At 45.1% G+C, this 20453-nt stretch overlaps 1 protein-coding gene across 2 annotated transcripts in view; it reads right to left on the bottom strand.

Annotated features, from left to right (window-relative positions):
- The window catches only part of ctnna2 (catenin (cadherin-associated protein), alpha 2), a 665994-nt gene that overhangs the window by 231695 nt on the left and 413846 nt on the right, over positions 1 to 20453 (bottom strand). The gene's annotated exons all lie outside the window — the stretch shown is intronic.

Consider the following 20453-nt stretch of genomic DNA (forward strand, 5'->3'; position numbering starts at 1 on the left):
TGCCACAGATGTCTCAATTTTAGAGGGAGCGTGCAATTGCTATGCTGACTGCAGGAATGTCTACCAGAGCTGTTGCCAGATCATTTAATGTTCATGTGGCTAACATAAGCCGCCTCCAACGTCGTTTTAGAGAATTTGGCAGTACGTCCAACCGGCCTCACAACCGCAGACCACGTGTAACCACGCTAGCCAAGAACCAACACATCCGGCTTCTTCACCTGCGGGATCTTCTGAGACCAGCCTCACAGACAGCTGATGAAACTCAGGAGTATTTCTCTGGGCAATAAGGCCCTTTTGTGGGGAAAAAAACTCATTCTGATTGTCTGGGCCTGGCTCCCAGGAGTGTGGGCATACCGCTGCGCCCCTGCCCAGTCATGTGAAATCTATAGTTTAGGGCCCTAATTTATTTATGTACATTGACTGAATTCCTTATATGAACTGTATACAATTGTTGAAAATGTTGCATGTTGTGTTTGTTTTTGTTCAGTATATACAGTACCAGTCAAAAGTTTGGACACACCTACTCATTCCAGGGTTTGTCTTTATTTATACAATTTTCAATCTTCTGCAATCCCTACCTTGTCACAACACTGATTGGTTCAAACACATTAAGGAAAGAAATTCCACAAATGTACTTTTAACAAGGCACGCCTGTTAATTGAAATGCATTCCAGGTGACTACTTCCTGAAGCTGGTTGAGAGAATGCCAAGGTTGTGCAAAGCTATCATCAAGGCAAAGGGTGGCTACTTTCAAGAATCTCAAATATACAATATATTTTGATTTGTTTAACACTTTTTGTGGTTACTACATGAATCCATGTGTGTTATTTCATAGTTTTGATGTCTTCACGATTCATCTAAAAATGTGAAAATAGTAACGATTGAATGATTAGGTATATCCAAACTTTTGACTGGTACTGTATGTCTGCCTTTAATTCTTGGCTTAGATTGACCGTGTCACGGTCGGCAACTGCCGGTCTTACAGATGTCGAGGGATACACATAAAAGTGAGCCATTGATTGACACTTGGTCGTAAAATAGCAACGTGCTCTTGTATAGTGGCAGTGGAGCTCATTGGGTTGCAGGGATAGGTTGCCATTCATAGAGGCTGCCTGGAGTTACCTGTTGGGTATTGAGCAATCAGATCTATAGGTGAAATACTTAGGCCATAGAAAATACCTGCTGCACATTTGTCTTCTTACAAAATGGCACCCGTTTTCCTATACAGTGCACTACTTTTGACCAGAGCCCTATAGACCGTGGTCAAAAGTAGCAAACCTAGAGGATATGGGGCCAGTAGGGAATGAGCATTGAAACGTTATGTAAATGTGTGAGAAATAATCAATAGGAGAGCTTCACCCTGTGATACCAAGATGGCCGAAAGCACTTCTTCTCTTGTTATGGTACTTATGGCAGCACAGAGAGCTCTCTGTCTTCTCTGGCTGAAGTGTGTACGTGAGGAGAGGGAGGGATGGGGAAGAGGAAGGGAGAGAGAGAAAAGGGGGGTGGAGAAGAGGGAGGGAAACAGTTGGGAGTAGAACTGTAATAAGGTAGGGAAGGAAAGAAGTGAGGAGGGAGGAGAGGAAGGAAGAAGAGAGAGAAGGAGGATTGGGAGAGAAGGGAAGGAGAAGTGGAAAGAAGATAATGTACTTTGAGTGCATACTGCATTTACCCACCCACCCACGCTGCTCCCCATCTATCACTATACATCTGGATTAATACATTATACAGATGTAGGTAATAAGTTATAGGACATGGGAGTACCTCATATAACCTGCAATTTAAAGACCTCAAAGAGCAAGCATTCTCACAAAATTCTCAGAGTTTCAGTGGAAACACGAAAGTACTTATTGTGACCTTTTAGCAAAGTTGATGTTTCCCCTCAGCGGATATTGCAAATGACATATTTTAGTCTCAGTCCTTTTCTAGCGTCATTATAGTCTCATTTTGCTTATGCATAATACAAATGCAGTGACAAATGTATACCGTTAGCGATATCTTTTCAACAAACTAGATATCCCTGAGCAATCTACAAATGATTTCTATAAAGAATGAGAAAGAGAAAATACGACAAAAATAATGGTGTTCCAAAAAAGGTCCAGTTGCCAGGACCACAAATACAAATTCCGTCTAGACACCGTTGCCCAAGAGCACACAAAAAACGATACATACCTGGGCCTAAACATCGGCACGACAGGTAACTTCCACAAAGCTGTGAACAATCTTAGAGACAAGGCAAGAAGGGCCTTCTATGCCATCAAAAGGAACATGACATTTGACATACCAATTAGGATCTGGCTAAAAATACTTGAATTAGTCATAGAGCCCATTGCCCTTTATGGTTGTGGGGGTCTGGGGTCCGCTCACCCACCAAGATTTCACAAAATTAGACAAGCACCAAATTGAGACTGCATGCAGAATTCTGCAAAAATATCCTCAGCGTACAATGTAAAACACCAAATAATGCATGCAGAGCAGAATTAGGCCAATACTCGCTAATGATCAAAATCCTAAAAGGAGGTGATTCCCAAACCTTCCAGAACAAAGCCATCGCCTACAGAGAGATGAACCTGGAGAAGAGCAAGATGGTCTGGGGGTCTGTTCACAAACACAAACACACCCCACAAGGACCCCAGAACAGCAACACAATTAGACCAAACCAAATCATGAGAAAACAAAAAGATAATTACTTAACTAGAATGCCATTTGACCCTAAACAGAGAGTACACAGTGGCAGAATACCTGATTACTGTGACTGACCCAAAATTAAGGAAAGCTTTGAATATGTACAGACTCAGTGACCAGTGAAGAACAAACACCACTGAAAAAACAACACATATTTATGTTGATTTATTTTCCCTTTTCTACTTTAACTATCTGCACATCGTTACAACACTGTATATATACATACACATAATATGACATTTGAAAAGTCTTTATTCTTTTGGAACTTGTGTGAGTGTAATATTTACTGTTCACTGTTAATTGTTTATTTCATTTCTGTTTATCCACTTCACTTGCTTTGGCAATGTAAAAATATGTTTCCCAAGCCAATAACACCATCTGAATTGAATTGAGAGAGAGAGATGTCATGTGAGAGACAGAGAGAGATTGAGATAGAGAGGTCATGCCAGACTCAGAGAGAGAGAAAGAGAGAGAGGGAGAGACCGAGAGAGATTGAGATAGAGGGGTCATGCCAGACTCAGAGAGAGAGAGAGGGAGAGACAGAGAGAGATTGAGATAGAGAGGTCATGCCAGACTCAGAGAGAGAGAGAGGGAGAGAGTCATGCCAGACTCAGAGAGAGAGAGAGAGAGAGAGAGAGAGAAAGAGAGGGAGAGCATGCTCAGTCACAGAGAGAGAACACTTTGGAGTTCATACACAGTTTGAATCCCGCGAGAAACATCAGCCTCCATTCACAACCAAGGCCATTGTTGAGTGGTATACATATATAGGACCTTAATCTGACCTACAGTATATTGCTGCAGCAAAATACTCCCGCAGCAACAGGATGTTGCTTGATCTGTGGTTAGGCTGGTCAAAATAAGGCTACATGAAAAGTGGAATACTGTTAATATAACCATAAATGTTGGTGCAGGTTTTCAGTTCATTTATACATCTGCATTTCCTGAGGCACAGGAAAATGCTCAGCCGCAAAAGAGCGATCAAATTAAGAGCCCACATCAGTACTTGGTTAACCCCAGTTTGACGCCTCGGGCTTACAGAGCACTCTCTAGAAGGGCCCAATGAGATATCCCTCATGCTCTTGACCTCGTGGTCGAGCACGGCCAAGCAAACGCCACAGAGGACCGCAGTAAACAAAGAGACCATTCTCGGTCAACTCTCACCGTGTAATATATCACTGCCTACTATCACAAAGCGGTCGACAGCGTCCTGGTCTCGGTGCAACAGTGGAGTGGTTGTTAGTGAGGAAACGGTAGGAAACGGTTGACATCGGTCATGGTTAAAAGAGTGATTCATCACGGTGGAGCCACGTGCTCTCTCTCAGCCCTCTCTCATCCTTTCCAACAAAGCACCGGGGTTATCAGGGAACTTTGGTCAGTCGTAGTCGGCGAGGGTGCATGACAGAAGAACGGTGTTTTAGGCACAGGCAAGTATGTCCGTGTAGACACACAGACATGCATGTACACACCTGCACGCACGCACACACACACACACATACATAGAGTGTGCACACTGACACTTTAGATGGTCGTTTTTCATTTCCATTTTGACACCGTTTGAAGGGAGATGTTTATATTCTAATCTCTCCCATCCCGTAGGCGTTTGCTATCCCTGGTAAACTCCGGACCATGATACTGAGTCTGTACTTCGGATGTGAACACATTTAGGCAGACAACACCTGTACACGGGGCCAGTGTGTTTCAAAACACTGCCTTGTGCCACTCTGTTTACATTAGAACCCTTTCAGTGCTTCACTGCAGTCCTGTCCGGTACCTACTCTATGTGGGACGAGGGCTTGAACTAGAAACACTAACACTTAGTGGGGAGTGCAGAGTGTAGCCTGTGGTCAAACAGCAGCCACACACACTCTCACACTGTTAATGCGCATTGGCACACGCACACACATGCGCATGTACGCACACACACACACCAGCCATTCCATGCGGTGAAAGAACAGTTATTCACACACATACTGTACATACACACAAGCTAACCCAACTCCATTTTATTTATTTTATTTTTATTTATCCGTTATTTTACCAGGTAAGTTGACTGAGAACACGTTCTCATTTGCAGCAACGACCTGGGGAATAGTTACAGGGGAGAGGAGGGGGATGAATGAGCCAACTGGGGATTATTAGGTGACCGTGATGGTTTGAGGGTCATGCACACACACGCGCACACAAACACACTCCAGCTCAACAGCTCAAGGAGGGAGGCAACTAACCGGAAGAGGGGAGGCGGGTGCACTGACCCAGCCTGTTTGCTCTGTGTGAGGCCCCCCATCAAACTTTCATGATGGGAGTCTGTGAAAGGTAACTCTGCCTGACAGTGCCTCCCACACACACCGGTCCCACGGGGACTTCAAGGCCGGGGCTGAGCGCAGGTGTGTGGCCCCGGGATTGTTTGTGCTGGACAGCAGGCCACTGCTTGCAGAGCTGTCTGCCACTCTGAGTGTGAGGATAAAGAAGCCTGGAGTGTCTGAGAGTGTGCTTAAAACACGTCAGGGACGGAGAGAGAGACAGAGAACGACAGAGAAAGACAGAGACACAGAGAACGGAGGGGGGCAGAGAGAGAGAGAGAAAGAGAGAGAGCGACCACAATTGAAACAACAAACTGTTTTTTATAAACAGTGCAATGGGGAAATAAAGTAAGCACATCATCACAAACACTGAGGTGGCAGATGAGGCTCTCTCTTCGAGGCGTTGAGGTGTATTCAGGGACCCTCTGAGTGTGTGTGTGTGTGTGTGTGTGTGTGTGTGTGTGTGGCTGGCACTAGCCTACTTTACTTATATCACACAGGGATTGTCAGGGACGGGGAGATGAGGGGAAACACTTTATTGCGTTTTAAAGCTGCATCTAATACCATTCTCGCTGCTATCCGCCATGATGGATTTCAGCGTTGCCACGGAGATAATTCAACGTGTGGGACGTGGGGTGGGCGTGTGTGTGGGAGGGGTGTTGTGTGTGTGCACTATATTTATTGTGCAGGTCACATCATATCCCATGCTGGCGAAGAAAATGACAATAGATTTCAGTTGGAAAAAATATGACTTCAACAAACATCTTAAAGGAAAGGAAGAGCTACAAGATATATAAAAAAAATATTTTACATTTATTTGACCTTTATTTAACCAGGTAGACTAGTTAAGAACAAGTTCTCATTTACAACTGCGACCTGGCCAAGATAGAGCAAAGCAGTGTGACACAAACAACAACACAGAGTTACACATGGGATAAACAAACATACAGTCAATAATCCAATAGAAATAGTCTATAAACAGTGTGTGCAAATGAGGTAGGATAGGGGAGGTAAAGGCAATAAATAGGCCATAGTGGCAAAATCTTGAGTCCAACGACCCACCATATCGACTGACTAACGAGCGTGCCGCCATATACCCTGTATCTCGCTCTCTAAATCCCGACATCTCAAATGAATAACAAAGTCAATTTGCTTGAATGTACTAGTTTGTGTAACGAGCCGTCCCGGGCTCAAAGCAAGGCCTTGTGTTTATTAGGTGAAGCAACATTTACATATGCTAAAATAAATACACAAGCCTTAAGCTAGGCGGGGAGGGGGGAGAGAGAGAGAGAGAAAAAAAAAGAGAGAGAGAGAGAGAGAGAGATAAAGAAAGAGAGAGAGAGAGAGAGGGAGGGAGGCAGAAAGACAGAGAGGCAGAGAGACAGAGATACAAGCCACCCTGGTAAGTACTGTATATGATGCAGTCCGTTAGAGGGGCTTGGGTTATTGCGGGCCACGCGACATCGGAATTTACCACTTCCCGAGGACGCAAATATTGACACTGTTGCACTAAATCCTATTATAGATTACATTTGTGATCTCATTTATGGAAATGGCTAAGCCCCGGGAATGAAATTACTATCTTTAAATCAGTTTCCCCCTCAACCTTCTACTTCTGCAATATCTTTAAATGTGTTGTGGTTGTGTGGAATGGTAGCATAATGGGTAGAGAGGGAAGAGAGGGTAAAGCCAGTCTATTCACCAGGGGTTTAATGTTGCTATTCACCATCGCCTTGCTGCCTGTGTCACGCAGCGAACTTCCATCTCTCCCGTTGGGTCCTATTTGGCCTATCATACAGTGGTATATGGAAAGACTTTGTCTATAGGATTTGCAGCGATTTACCCAGGCAATCTGGGACTCACAAAACAACAAAGCGGTCCATTCAAAAATGTGAAAAAAAATGTGCCAACCACTGATTGCCCTGTTAAGACATGCATCAACAAAAAAAAACGAGAACTAAACTAACTATTTAGAAGAAGAAATACGTGTGCATGCCGTTCAGTGTAAACTATAATGAGTCCTATTCAGATAAAGCAACAAGGTCCTTAATTGCCATTGAAAATTAATGTGTAGAGACTCCTCTCCACTAGTGAGCTGGATTATACATGGCGGCAGATTAGCGAATTGAGAGCTGGAACAAACTAAGTGCTTTGGGGAACCTCAGCCCCTTCAGCCCTTCATAGTCAGTGGGTGCGTCCCAAAAAAACACCCTGTTCCCTATATTTTGCATTACCTACGACTAGGGCCCATAGGACTCTGGTCAAAAATGATGCACTATATAGGGAATATGATGTCCTTTTGGGCACAGCTAGTGACATTAAAAAAACACAGCTATAGAAACCCATTTCTTTCCTCATCAAAGCTAGCAATGAACAAGAGGGAAGGATATTGTGAAAAGGACACATCTCAAAATCTCCCAATGGCAATCCAGTGCTTCAGGCTACAGAGTCGTAATAGAGGATCTGACAGACAAGTGTGTTTTCGCTAGTTTCCACTATTAGCATGCGAGACCAAGCTGACGCTTTGTGACAGTTTAATGGACAGAAACCAGTGTGCATCTTGAACCCTTTCGAACATCACGAAAGGTCAAAGTAACCATGCACATAATCTCCCACCACGACAGCTGGAGAAAAGTCATCCAGCTACTGCACAAGACTGTATGTAGCACTGCGGACCCTGTTGAAAAGACATCCCTACTATACCTTGAACAGGAACCTTGTGGTAGAGTGCCCGCCCTGAGATTGGAAGGTGGCATGTTCAAAACCCGATCGAGTCTTACCAAATGCTGTGAAAATGGGATCGGACGTGTCTCTCCTTGGCACTCAGTGTTAAGGAGATTTATTGGGGCTAAGGCCCTCTGACAGACTAGAGTCCTGCCCACTAGAGTCCTGTCCACGAGAGTCCTGTCTAGTGGAGTCCTGTCCAGTAGAGTCCTGTCCACGAGAGTCCTGTCCACGAGAGTCCAGTCCACTAGAGTCCTGTCCAGTAGAGTCCTGTCCAGTAGAGTCCTGTCCACTAGAGTCCTGTCCAGTAGAGTCCTGTCCAGTATTGTCCTGTCCAGTAAAGTCCTGTCCACGAGAGTCCTGTCCACGAGAGTCCTGTCCACGAGAGTCCTGTCCACTAGAGTCCTGTCCACTAGAGTCCTGTCCACTAGAGTCCTGTCCACTAGAGTCCTGTCCAGTATTGTCCTGTCCAGTAAAGTCCTGTCCACGAGAGTCCTGTCCACGAGAGTCCTGTCCACGAGAGTCCTGTCCACTAGAGTCCTGTCCACTAGAGTCCTGTCCACTAGAGTCCTGTCCACTAGAGTCCTGTCCAGTAGGTCCACTTGTCCATCAAGCTGCCTCATGCAACTGAAACAGGAGATGAGCTGCTCTGGCTCGCTCGTGCAAGGCTACATACTACAACCACGAAGAGGATGGAAGGTAGTACCTGTCGGTGTCCTAAATGGCACCCTATTGAGTGCAGCGCTTTTGACCACTCCCATACTGACGGTTGGAGAAATGGAATATGGGATCTGAGGCAAAGAATACGTGTCAGGGGTAGAATATATGACAACGGTGCATAGCACTACTGAATCCTGTTACAAATACATTACTATACCATGAAGGGATTGAAGGTCTATATAGAATTATTACATAATGTGCTCTCTGGCAAGGAGCAACCGCTAACCTCTTGCGCACACATCCCACACAGCCAGCTAATGCTAATGCAAGAACATGCGTTCCTCCCATGGGATATTTCAAAGAGAAAAGCTGGGGAAGTGTGTTCCATCTGCATTTTCACTGCAGCACGGTTTTGAATACAGAGAATTCTAAAGACATTCGGGAACGGCATATGTTTTTAATTGACCTAAATGGACTTCAACGAAAACGACAAACAGACACAAGGCTGTAGATGATTGTTTCAGGTCAGTGGTACTAACCTAGGAGATGATTGCAGCTGTCGTAACTTTTATGGCATCTGTCATGACACGGTTATGACGTGTTATGTAAACCTTGTGACACAGGGTTCAAGTGAAGTGCAACCCTTGATCTCAGTGTCCTGAGAGTGGGAATGGATCCATTGGTCTAGGGAGGGAGGGATGGAGGGAGAAAAGAGATGGCGGGAGGGATGGAGGAAGTCACAATGCTCTAGCTTCTTGACTAGCAACAATTTTAGCTACTAGCCTAATTCCAAACTCTGTCCAAAGATTGGGCCCCATTTTATAGGCCCGCTGACCAATAAAAAAATAAAATTGATTTTATTTTGGGGCGGAACTCAGTCGGGATCTCAAAATCAAATAATAGAACACACAAGGTGCAATTTCGAAATGTGGTTGTGCATTAGCAGTCACTTAATTAGCCCATGTCAGCTATTTTTTTTTTTTAGATTGGTAAATTAGTCTAACAGCCAGCTATCTGAACTTGTAGTTAACATGGTAAAATTACCATCCAGGGTGGGGCCAATTGATAATCAGTTATCACATTTCAAAACTGCAAACATTTGCCTCCACCTATGGCAAAATGTGCAGAATTGTACTGCAGGACACTAGCAGTAAAACTAAAAATGTTTCTCTTGCCTAGCAACAATTCTAGCTGCAGGGGAGTGGGAATTGATTGTGCTCTATTGGTCTAAGGAGGGAAGAAGGGAGGGATAAAGGAAAGGGAGATTAGCTACTCTGCCCTAAAGAGGACAGCATGTTATAGATTGTGTTTTATTGGTCGGGGGGGCTACTCTGCCTAAAGGTGCAACAACATGGCTGATCGGGCTACTGTCACCCATTCATGTGGAAGAGGATTTTAATGGAGAAGATAGTCACTGTTCTCGTATGAGCCACGATCAACCTTAACCCTCATTAATCCTTGGTCATCCATTGACAGGGAGCCCTGGGCCTGATGGTCGCCGGTTGTGTGGTTGTGTCCCCTTAGGCCGAAGGATGCGGCAGGGGAACCAGTCAAGGTTGACCTCTTTGATGACCTTTGCCCTTTGTTAATAAGAGACCGGTGTGTGTTAGGGACAGCTTATGCATCAGCAAATGGCCTGTTTGGGGAGATAATATATTTTGATACACTCCCATGTGCCCCCTTGCGCCTAAACAAAACAACCTCCATGAACTCACTCAAGGCACGATTCAATAGGGCACTCCGTAGCAGAACATTTTGCAACGGCAAGCGAAACAGAGCTTGTTATTGAACATGTTCAGGTAGTCCCTCTTTGTTTCAACAAAGAGAAGAAAAACTGCACAAACCCCAACAGAAAACATGACATAAACAAATGGTTATGACGACATCACCATCCATCGAGGAACAATAGCGCTACAACGACCAGCCCAACAGACGGAACCGGGCGGACCAGGGTCAATCAATCAGACAACGAAGTAGTCAGAAAACGTGCTGCAAGGCTAGCGTTAGCGTACCCTCACTAACAAGCGCCCCCCAATCAGTCACCGGAATGGAACGTCCCGCTACTTTCATAGAGTAGTAGAGGCTGTCAAAATGGAGGGGCGGAGGGTGGAGGGGACTGGGCAGCACTTGTCATCCTCAGTGGATGAAGAGTGGGAGGGAGCGGATAGGGAGGGCAAAAAGAAAGGGAGGAAAAGGAGAGAGGGAAGCCTCCCCTAATGGGGGTGCACGCACGCACTCACGCACACGCGCACACACATTCCCCACTCTAGATCTATCATATCTGCTCTGGTAGCGGCCTTTATTGTTGCCCTGCAACAGAAACACTGAGCTGAACTTTAAGTCTATTTGCCAAGTTCACTAAGGGTGAAGTACTGTATAAATATCATCCACCGTAGAGCTTAACGTTGAGGAAGGAAAGAAATGTTTGTAAATTAACGTAACATTGATTTCTACATGGTCGGAGGGGTGAGGGCATCGAGATCCTTTATTTGAAGAACATAAAGGTTATTGGTATATGTTAATAATATACCAGACAAATTACTAATGTCAATTATTAATATGTTCCATATGGGTGAGGGGGATAACAATACTAAATTGTTAAAGTTACAAATCCGACGAGGACATGTAGAAAGCCAACAGAGTATCAGAGTAAAACACTGGATGTTAAAGAACACCCCCAGTGTTTTATCACATTTACATTTTACAATATCTGTCAGAGTAACAATGCCATTATCACATTGTGAGTGATCATTTACCTCTGTGGTAGCCAATGGCATAATATCCTAGAGATTAAAGATACAGCTGCTAACTATTGCTATTGTAGTACAGTCAGTATGCCTTGAGGAGAACAGGAAGTCACCACACAATGCCAGAGAAGCCGGTGTTTGAAAGATACATTGGCATGGCTGTTGTTAGGGCCCAAGACAAAGTGTTATTTTAATGAATTTATTCATCAAGATATCCCGACTAGATCACACAAGATATAGTCCCAACACAAATCTACGGTTGCTACTCAGGCCGGCTGGTCGTTCGTTCTATCGGTTCGGATGCCAGAGACGCAACAAAGTCGTTAAGTCTTTTTGTTCTGTTTCTATGGACCCCGTCGTTTCTTCTAAATGTTTTATTGCCATACTGGCTGGCTACATTCGTATCCCTTACTAGCTAGCAAACTACGGCTAACTTACAGTCACGTCAAACTGTGCAGTCAGAAAAACAACAAAGTAGCTGCATGTGTTTAAGCTGCTTTCTTGTGACATTTATTTGGATATATCCATAACAATGAGCTAAAAATGAGTGATTTCACCTGGCATAGAAAATGTGCTCTTTCATCAGGACACTGTTGTTCAAAGCTAGCCAACTACACAGCTAACACAATCACTTCCAACTGAAGCTGGAAAGACTGCAAACTAGCTGCACATTTCTTTGTATACTGTACATTGTAGATATGGGTGGTCCTGGGATTCAAACCCACTACCCTGGCATTGTAAGCACCATGCTCTACCAACTGAGCTAACGAGGACCAGAAAACATGAAAAATATCGAGAGAGGAGAACAATGTTGAAAAAAAAATGAAATAACAGACGTTGATATAATCCAAGGCCAATTCTAGTTCTTTTTCATTTTTTTGTATTAACTTGTGCTCTATATATTCTCTGCCTTCTACTCTGCTATTAATATTTACATTCTTATTCCATTCAACCTGCTCTTTCTTTTCATGAAACTACACCTGAAATCAGCAAGCTAAAATGCTCCCGAGGCCAAATTCAGCGAATACATGCATTTTCTGGCTGCACTATTGTCGGGCAGAATATAGTCTCGACAATACGCATCACATTTCTTCACACAGTTCTCTCCGACATCTCACCAGTCACCATCCAAACTCAAATGGATCACAAACCGTGCCAAGAACCGTCGTGAACCCTGCCAAAGATTTGTGAACACTGGCTAGTTCAAAAGCCGCCACACACGCTCTCCGCTCTTCCAAATGTAACATGACATCATCCAGGGGGGAGCTCTGGTTGGAGTTGGATGAAGTTTCCTTCCTTCCTCCTTCCAGCCAGCCTGCTGAGTTAAGGGCTTGGCATTGGCTCCTTCTCTCGCAATAATTGAAGTCCTAAATAAGTGCATAAATAAATGCAGATGGGGAAGTTGTGCGACTTGTGATTCAGGGACTTCAGCTCTCAAAGCCAGTCTTAATGAAGAAAATGTTAGACTCGCAGGCCTCGGAAACCTGTAGTGTCTCTCTGAGTTAGTTACTGGATGTGTCCCAAATGGCAGCCTATTCCCTATATCGTGTACAATCTGTGTCGCATTTAATAATATGCGTCACTTCCCCTGGCACTGAGATATACCATATTCAAACGCATTACGCTTTCAACTGTTTTGGAAGACTTCGATAACATCTTGATAGCATCTTCAAATCCTCCCAATTCCTGGGCACCCAGACCAGCACCTTCTGTTAAGCATTCTGTGGACAAACGGCTTCGATATTTAAAAAAACAAGCATGCCATGAATTAGGCTAAACTGAACCAAATCGAATGCAGGGCAGTCAGTGACGGTGATATCGCTCAATCTCCACTAGTGCATCTCTATTTAATGTGGTGATGTGACAGAGCCTGCATCCCAAATGGCACCCTATTCCTAGAGCAGAGCCCTATTGGCCCTGGCCAAAAGTAGTGCACTACATTGGGAATAGCGGGCCATTTGGGCCACAGTAGGGACTCTAGCCTCTCTGTAATGAGCTCATGAAACTATATGGGCCTCATTTCCTGTTCGAGAGAAGCCACTAATCAGCCACCGCAAAGTAACACACACAAGTCCATAAACTTTTATGTCTTTCCCGTGCCATTGCGTCCCCTCAGCGATTAATTGTCAAGGGAGGGCTAGGTTCATTACTAAAACAGCAATTTAGCCTTGTTAAGAAATAAATACATATGAATAAACAAATTCACCGCCGGTAGAAGTCAGTCAATTTGGAAAAGCGGCGATTGGAGATTGGACAATTTGAGAAGCGTTAACATCGTTGTAATGAAATCGGTTAGACTCACAGACCCGGAGAAAACTGTTTTTATTGTATTTTATTGCATCTGGGTTTTTTTCCCTTTTCCCTCAGGCTTTTTTTAATATGAATAAATTAAAGTTATTGAGTTTGGTCATAGGTGTGTAACCAACGTCATGTTCTGGCATGTTCTAGAAACAATGTATGAGAGAAATAAGTGGTGAAGATGGGAAAATCGATGGTACGTTGCATACATTGTATTTCCATCGTGTATTTAATGTGGTGTACTGTAAGATCAATGGCGCTGCATATTTAAACTTGTACTTGTGACCGTATCTTCGATCATTTTGATCGTCAAAGGCGGCCTTCACCCATTACCAGCGCATTGGAAGGAAAATGCCCAAGGGCTTAACATCCTTTCTTCTTTTCAATTCCCTCGTTCAGTGGTAAGCAATAGCCCAGATAAGGCATATTATAACTACTGCCGGTGCAATTCAATATAATGGCGTGGTTTATTGGAAACTAGCGAGCGTGCATTACACATTAACTCCATACAGCCGCTAAGTAATAAGCATTGGGGCTGAAAATGCTGGGATTTAAATTGAGTTTAATTTAAAAAGCCTCTCTCCTTGAAGAGTCAAAGGGGTTGAACACACAAACCATCACCATTTGGTTCCACTTCAGTTCAGACCTAATACGTTCTTAGGAAGCGTAGAAATGGTTGCCTGTTGACCACAAACACTAAATCTAAATGTGTCGTATCCTAACAGTGTAGGTGTGGGGAAGTGTGCTTCTGCTTCCTGTTTTCTCCTGACCCGTGTGACTTGAGTGCAGGCGTGTGTGCATTTTGAATCACGATTGTTTTCATTTTTTCCCGACGGCCGGTGATTTGTGTGTCTGAGGTCTATCATCATCCCTCCCTCTGAATGCTTCTGTTGTGGATTTACAGCCTAGTGCTCGTAACCTGAATGAGAGTGACATACAGCTCGCTTGGCCCGCTCCTCAGCCCAACTCCCCACCTCCCCACCCCGCAGCTCAGCATCCCAAACGCCATCCGTCTCTACACTCTTAGAAAAAAGGGTTCCAAAAAGGGTTCTTTGGATGTCCCCATAGAATAACCAGTTTTGGTTCCAGGGAGAACCCTTTTGGGTTCATGTAGAAACCTCTGTGGAAAGGGTTCTACCTGGAACCAAAAGGGGGTTTTCAAAGGGTTCTCTTAAGGAGAAAATCGAAGAAACCTTTTAGGTGCTAGATATAAAACTTTTTTTTCAATGAGTGTATCTTCAAAATGAAACGGAAGTTGTGATTATTATTTACTCCCAACCCCCAACACCCCTCTCCCTCCTCACCTCTTCCCCCACACCAGACTATTTTATCTCCAAGCCCTGAGACTAAAAACATGTCAAGTCATTTTGATTCTTAACAATGACACAAATTAGTGGCCAGCACATTGGCAAAACTATTTAGCCGGAGAGAGAGAGAAAAGTGATTCAATGAATAATTCATGGGTTGTTAGCTAGTCATTTCTCCACTGGCCACCGGAAGCGCCAGTGTGAGAGGAGGTACAAAAGGGGCACCCGAGCACAGGGTGATGTGATTTGATTTCACAGACATTAGAGGGGGAAATTAGGGTATTTCTGCATAAACACAGAGAGAGGAAGAGATGTGGGGGGGGCGTGAGGCAGGCCTGAAGATAAAATAGACTAGTTTTCCCCTCTTTTCTCTCCCTCTCCAGGCACTCTGAAGCCAAGCATGTTTTATTTTTCTGTGATGTCTTGGCCACTGTTAAAGGAGATAAAGAGAAATAGAGAAAGAGAAAGAGAGTGAGAGAGAGGTGAGAGCGAGAGAGGGTGTGAGAGAGGGGGGAAGAGAGAGGGGGAGAGAGAGAGAGAGTGGGAGAGGGGGAAGACAGAGAGGGAGAGGGAGAGGGAGAGAGAGGGGGAGAGAGAGATAAAGAGAGAGGGAGAGGAGGGGGGAAGAGAGATGGGGAGAGAGAAAGAGAGAGAGAGGGAGAGGGGGGAAGAGAGGGAGAGCGAGCGATGTGTTATTTTATTAGAGGGGGGAGAGGGAGAAAGAGAGGGAGAGAAAGAGAGAGAGAGAGAGAGAGAGAGAGAGAGAGAGGGATAGGGAGAGGGGGAGAGAGAGAGAAAGAGAGAGAGAAAGAGAGAGAGGGAGAGCGAGCGATGTGTTATTTTATTAATTGCTGTGCACCAGCAGCAGAGAGCCAGCAGCTGAATGATGATCACGGGATCAAATAGAGAGGGAAAATCAGAAAAGAGGAGGAGAATAGATGAGGATGCTGCCCCATTGCCCACACTTACCTAGGGTGCTGCCACAGACCTTGGCTGGCATGCACACACGAGCACACAAACACATTAACACACACATACTGTACACAAAAAGACAGAGTATTGAGAGTTCAGCCACTGCCATTGACATGGTCGATAAACAAACCCAATCTAAGACAAGCACTCAGACACACACACACACACTCACACACACAGAGCATACAAAGTTGAGGCAAATAGCCACTCTGTTGACTCTCCCCTCTTCATTTGTCTTATGGCCCGGCTGAGATCTGGGAAGATTTTAAAGGCGATGGCTGCGGTCGCCACAGCGATCCACGCAGCCGCCGCCAGGCCTGCTGGGAGTTCATTAAAGCCTCATTACCCCTGCCATTTGCCGTCCCCGTGACAACAGTGGCAGGCGGCGGGCGACAGGAAGGGCTGTTTAAATGAGGGAGAGATGTCACCCCGCTCTCCAAAGCACCAATTCAGACAAGAGCTATCTGACCCCAGGACGTTTAAAAAGGTTAGTGGTTTGTTTGCACCCTGGGTATAAAACACATGGCTATTTGTTACAGATACAGGCCTACACTTTTCTCTCCCTTCCCTCTAACTCTCTCTCTTTCTTACCCCTCTATCCCTCTTTTCTCCTTTCATTCTCTCCTACCCCTTTTCTCTTCCTCTTTCTCCCGCTGTCTTACCCCTCGCTACACTCTTTCATTCACCCCCCCCCCCCCCCCCACACACACACACACACACTGTATTCACATTTGGGCCAAGCTATTGATTAGTGGAAGCGGCTACCATTGTCTCTGGAGAGGAAAACAATGCTAGGTCAAACCACTCAATCCACCCTAAGCGCTTCATTTTCCTAATCGCAGTGGGTTCCTGCAAGCGGAACAGACACACACAAACACACACACGGCGGTCCCAGCTAAACATTGAACTAAACGTTTCACATAGATAATCACACATCTATTATCTACAGGTCAAACTAACCCTCTAGAATCAAGGGGGAAAACAATGATCCAAAAGAAGGCACTTAGCCCAGCTAGAGCATCTCTAGCCAATACAATCAGCTCCATATATTTTGGAGGGAAAATGGCTGACTCAAGGTTACATTTGCTGGATGGAAGTGTCGTAAACACACACACACAAACGCATCACGTGCACACACACACACACAACACTTAGAAAGTGTGGTTTTGTGTTGTGCCTCTTGGCCCTACCCATCTCCCACAGTACAATATAATTATCCTCCACTGCTCTCCAGCTCCTGTGTGTCCTCCTGCACCTTGGGAGCCAAGAGGAGCTGTCGTAATGAAACAGAGTGCAATCAGGCTGGCAGAGACCAGCCGGAGGAGGAAACAGCAGGACAAATCACTGGTTAATTACAGAGTGGCTAATGCTTAGTCCAGAGCCTCAGCCCGGGCTCCAAGCCTCCCAACTACCCCCAGATTCAAGACTCGTCTGTGGGCTTCTCCATCTCCTTTAGATGGGCATAGCTGCTAATGCTAATTCTAAAAGCCTGGTCTTTGGGCTTCTCCACCAGATGGGTGGCTAGCCGCTAATGCTAATGCAGCTGGCAACAATACCAGGTTCCAGTTGCTAATGGTAACGCTAATCCTCCAGTACCAGGTTCCAGCTCAGGGAGGCCTGCCATGCTGATAATGGCCCACGAGTGCGTGCCAGCGACAACCCAGCAGCTGGTAGGGAGTGACGGACGGACGGGTGGCAAACAACCAACCAACGAGCAGCGAGGCATTGCTCTTCCTCTTCCTTCCTAGCATAAAGGCGGGTTCCTGATCTATGGCACCCCACTGCCAGCAGAGGCTCCCTTCACCTTTCCGCCCTTTCTTTCCTTCCTCTATCATTGGCCCTGCACCCACACTGAACTTCCTCCCCTTTCAACAGTGGTCCATATGCAATGGAATAGAATAGGGCCAACTGGATGAGTCAACCTCCTTTCCTCCTTGGTCCCTCCATCTCTCTCAGAGGGATGTCTGTATGTGCTGACGTCCATGGGCTTGGCCCTGTCACCAGGCACCAGTCACCAGCCAGCTAGCCATTAAGCCAGGTTCAGATCAGCCTTAATCGATATGGTGCACAACAGCAGCCTCATGTCTCTCTGTGAGGAGGACAACAGACACACACTCCTCTGAACAGCTGCACACTAGGTGATACCGCCAAGCCTCTGACAAAGATAATGTACAAAATGGCCGCCCTTCGCGGCTGGCTGGAGTGTGGTGGGATGGCTCGGAAAGAGAAAGAGATGATTTAGTTGTTGCGCGGCAAATGCATTCTGTGATGCGGGGCTGTATTCATAAGGCCAAATGTAACAAGTCACAGTCTATTTATCCCTTTCCCTCGTGAAAATAACAAATACATAGCGGATAGCAATATTTACATTTGAATAACATAATTTTTCCCCCCTGTGTTTCTCTCACAACATCGTCAATGCTTTGATCTTTGTTTGAATATGGATCAGCGTTTTGGATCAGGGTTCCGGGTAAATTCTCACGAGGCATCTCTCACAGCCATTCACAGCCGTTCTGTGTCCCTGCTTTCAAAGACACTTGTAAACCACCCTCAACCATTTTATGTTTTTTATTGTATTGTCAAAGGACATTGCACTGGGAGCGAAACATTTGTTTACGCAAAATCAATATCAGCACATTCATTAATTTCAAAAGACAAAACCACAAACACAAGGGCATCTGGCACATACATACAAATAACTGATAATGACAAAACAAGTTAGTTCAAACTGCTAACGACAAAGCGAGTTAGTTCAAACTGCTAACGACAAAGTGAGTTAGTTCAAACTGCTAACGACAAAGCGAGTTAGTTCAAACTGCTAACGACAAAGTGAGTTAGTTCAAACTGCTAACGACAAAGCCAGTTAGTTCAAACTGCTAACGACAAAGCGAGTTAGTTCAAACTGCTAACGACAAAGTGAGTTAGTTCAAACTGCTAACGACAAAGCCAGTTAGTTCAAACTGCTAACGACAAAGCCAGTTAGTTCAAACTGCTAACGACAAAGCAAGTTAGTTCAAACTGCTGACAACACAGTGAGTTAGATCAAACTGCTAACGACAAAGCCAGTTAGTTCAAACTGCTAACGACAAAGCAAGTTAGTTCAAACTGTTAACGACAAAGCCAGTTAGTTCAAACTGTTAACGACAAAGCGAGTTAGTTCAAACTGTCAATGACAAAGTGAGTTCAATCCAATGAGTCACGCAGCAGCTCTCTGTGAGAAAGAAAACAGGCACAAAAAATAGAGAAACAGAAAAACATCCATAACATAGATAACGCTGAGAAAGCTCGCTATCCGTTACTTGCCGAGGACTCTCCCGGGACCGGTTTAATCGCTGAGATTGGTGAGACAGATCACCATGATAAAGGTATCTTGGACCGCAAGCATCTAGAGATAAGAGCCCATGGATTTGTCAGAAACAGCTAGTAGTGCGTTGGCTGGGGCTACATGTGTTCTGGTACGCCGCCTACTTACTTACTAGCAACTAACACCACTCTATTTCTTATCAGAGACCCATGCAGGGCCCTCAGATCTAGAGAGCGTACAGAGGCACTGACCAGACAGAGAGAAGGAGAGAGAGAAATAGAGAATGATGGTAAGAGGTGGATAGGGGGATGGATAGAGACAGGGAGGGAGATAAAGAGTTAGAAAGAAAGAGAGAGAGAGAGAGAGAGAGAGAGAGAGAGAGAGAGAGAGAGCAAGAACAACCAAGAAATGGGACAGAGATATCAGGGAGAGCAAGACATAGAGAGCAACACTGTAGAGAAAGAGAGAGAGAATGAGAGAGGGTGGGTGGGTGGTTGGAGCAAGGGAGAGACAGAGCGATGGCGTGTAATGTGTGAATTGAAAAAGGAAGTATAGTTTCTTTCTTGTGTGTAAACTTGGCAACACACAACATGGATGGCATCCCACATCTGCCCAAACTTCCACACAACCACAGACAGCAACAATGCAGAGAGAGAGAGATTGAGAGATTTATTTCACTTTTGTTTATTATCTATTTCACCTGCTTTGGCAATGTAAACATATGTTTCTCATGCTAATAAAGCCATTCAATTGAAATTGAATTGAATTGAATTGAGAGAGAGAGAGAGAGAGAGAGAGAGAGAGAGCGAAAGAGAGATATACAAAGGTTGAGAAAGTGTGTAAAAGCTGAACAAGTTTCATACAGCGCTGGTGTGGTGTTGATGTGTGTGTGTGTGTGTGTGTGTGCGTCTGTGTGTCTATGTGTGTGTCACTGTGTAAGCGGGCAGCATGCTGCGCTGTAATGGTATCCGACAGGGCGTTGGATCCCAGGGGCCTGTCCAAAGCAGCCTCTCCACAGCTTTTTGCTGCTCTCAATCCCAGCCACCAGTGCAGCTGTTTCAATAAAGGTGTCCAAGGCAGAGTGAGACCCACGGCCCGCCTGATGGATCAGATGTGACAGCATGGCCAACAACTTATCTCTGCCTCTGTCGCTCTCCCTGCTGTGTGTCTTTTTCTATTGCTATGTCCCTATTCCTTTTATCGCTGTCTCTGTCTCTCTCTCTCCCTGTCTGTCTTTGCTCTAGAGAGAAATAGAGCGATAAAGACTGAGAGAGAGAGAGAGAGAGAGAGAGAGAGAGAGAAAGAGAGAGAGAGAGAGAGAGAGAGAGAGAGAGAGAGAGAGAGAGCGAGCAAGCGAGAGTGAGTGAGTGAGTGAGTGAGAGAGAGAGAGAAAGAAAGAGAGAGCGAGAGCGAGGTTGTTTTTGGGGAGGAGAACATTCATCATGACACACATATA

Source organism: Oncorhynchus mykiss, chromosome 10 (genome assembly GCF_057628025.1).
Source record: "Oncorhynchus mykiss isolate SJ-2025 chromosome 10, ASM5762802v1, whole genome shotgun sequence".
In the NCBI taxonomy this organism is placed as follows: domain Eukaryota; kingdom Metazoa; phylum Chordata; class Actinopteri; order Salmoniformes; family Salmonidae; genus Oncorhynchus; species Oncorhynchus mykiss.